We start from the raw sequence: 2,490 nt of genomic DNA, 5'->3' as shown, positions 1-2,490 counted from the left end.
ACTGCAGTACGCCACTAGATTAAAACTGACGTGGAAAGGTAACACACGACCAGCGAAAGCTCTATATTATCCCGGCGAGGGAAGAACCAAAAATGTTAGATCTGTAAATTTGCTTTTGCAAATTTTTTGTTCTTCCCTCAATTTACAGATCTAACATTGTTGGGTTGATGTTTAGACGGGTTATATATATATATATGATGTTTAGACGAGTTATAGATGTTTAGACGAGATATATATATATATATATATATAACTCGTCTAAACATCAACCCAACAATGTTAGATCTGTAAATTTGCTTTCTCAAATTTTTTTTTCTTCCCTCGCCGGGATTCGAACCCATGCTACTGTGATATCGTGACACCAAATCGCCTGGACTGCAGCCGTCCCGCAAGACAACATGACCTCCTGGGCTCTACAAAAAATAAAGCTTTCAGTAGCCGTGTGTTACCTTTCCTCGTCAGTTTTAATCTAGCGCCTTACTATAGTACATGATATATAAGGCATGGAGGTAACAATAACATCTAATATCACTATCAGGTTTAACAAAATGTTCGGATATGTTATTTATTTGATTTTAGATGTAAAAACTAAACCAATGAATTGTGGTGATGTTTGCAAAGGATCTGATGATGGAATATACAGAATATATCCTGATGGTACTAACGAAGGAATAGAGGTTTACTGCGAGTTAGAAGATGGATGGACGGTAATGTTTTGCTAACTTTTTTGTTATGACAAATACTGAAGATCCTACTGACTTGAGACACGTTCGTAGTAAAACCAATCGAAAGACCATGACTGAATTCGCTACTAGCATGAAAGGCCGAATAGTTACGATTGGTGGTGAAACTATTATCATTAGTTCTTTATCAACCTTTAAAGATAGGAATGCTGATAATTTATCAAAAACGTATCTTACCTTCTTTTAATAGACACAAAAAATATTTCAAAAGCTCTGATGTTCTTGCTCAATGTAGAAGGTATTACCGTTGGTGTTTTTTTTTACTAAAAGGATATTGGTACTATTTATATAATAGGTCATTCAAAGAAGGGTAGATGACTCCGAAGACTTTAAGAGAAGCTGGTTGGATTATAAACACGGCTTTTGGAAATCTTTCTGCGAATTTTTGGCTTGGTAAGTATTATAATGTACTGTGAAATCATTATTATTCGTGGTACACCAATTTTTGTGGATTTCGTTGGTATACGTTGACCTGGAATCTTAATGTTCAACGATGTACAGATTTGATATTAGGTTGATTGCAGATTTTGACAAAACCTCGAAATCAAATATCCACAAAATGCAAGATTTCGTCAATACACGAAAATCGGTACCAACGAAAATAAATGAATCCACAGTACTTAAAATACCCGTGTCAATACAAGAACAAACCAAAAAACGTTATAACAATTATATTTGAGATTAAGCTAATATTGTTTTGTTATTTAATAGTTCATTGTTTTTTTTAGGACAAATGTATTTACAGTAATTATATAGGAAATTCTCAACAAACTTTTAACCTTGTATATTTAAAAAATTAGAGATTGAAAAGAAATCTTAACACTTTATCCTGTCTGACCATATCGTACGAACATATCAGTAAATAAAACAGAGAGCATAACTAGGCACACTTGTAATGTGCATTAAAATTTGTCACAATATTTCATTTCAAATTAACACGAACAATTTAGTCATTATATTATGTTGCTCTATGATAATTTATTCCTCTAAAGAGAGTTGAACACGTGGAGAAACAGATTTATTTTGGTTGCAACTTGACCGGATCCGTCTCTAGGGAGATGGTCAGACCTAAAGAGGTATACCTGCACAGTTTAACACATATAATGGATTAATTATCTTTATTATTATTACCTATTAGGCCAAATATTGATATGAATTGAAGATCAAATAAAATGCTGTGGTACTCTGGAGAAACAGAATATAGTATGGATTGAACTTAAATATTTGAAATATTACAACAAAAAGAAGGAAAAGAAAAGAAATAGTTGATATGAAAATGATATATTTATTTTTAATTATTCATATTTTTCAACCGCTTTAGGCAATGAGAACATTCACAAAATCGTTGCTGGAACGAACCATTCATTGAGAGTTGACATAGAAAACATGGATACCGGGAAGTACTTCGCTGACTATCACACTTTCAAAGTTTCGGATGAAAACAGTAATTACACATTGATAATTGTCGACCAGAGTGGCAAGGCTGGTAAGTGTTTCGTTTTTATAGAACAATAATGATAAAGAGTACGTTTGAATAACATACCCGGCAGTTAAATGTTCTTTGTTCCGTAAGTGTTCATTACCATTTGTCAACTTCACGATTGGCTGCTATAAACCAGTTAAAGATAACATGAAAGATATGTACATGATACATCGCTAGTTGATTGTTATTAAAAAAAACGGGAACCTGATGTTCAAAGTGTTACTCGTTTCTCGTTATCTATATAGATTAGATTATTGGTTTTTC

General features: G+C 32.9%; 1 long non-coding RNA gene across 1 annotated transcript; it reads left to right on the top strand.

Annotated features, from left to right (window-relative positions):
• The first annotated feature begins 531 nt into the window (after positions 1 to 531).
• Positions 532 to 2,224, top strand: LOC139527109 (uncharacterized). The gene is made up of 3 exons (XR_011665267.1): positions 532 to 707; positions 1,039 to 1,136; positions 2,065 to 2,224. It is a non-coding gene; the product is annotated as an uncharacterized lncRNA (long non-coding RNA).
• The last annotated feature ends 266 nt before the right edge of the window (positions 2,225 to 2,490 follow it).

Source organism: Mytilus edulis, chromosome 6, assembly GCF_963676685.1.
Source record: "Mytilus edulis chromosome 6, xbMytEdul2.2, whole genome shotgun sequence".
NCBI lineage: Eukaryota > Metazoa > Mollusca > Bivalvia > Mytilida > Mytilidae > Mytilus > Mytilus edulis.
This window is presented reverse-complemented; position numbering and strand designations above follow the sequence as displayed.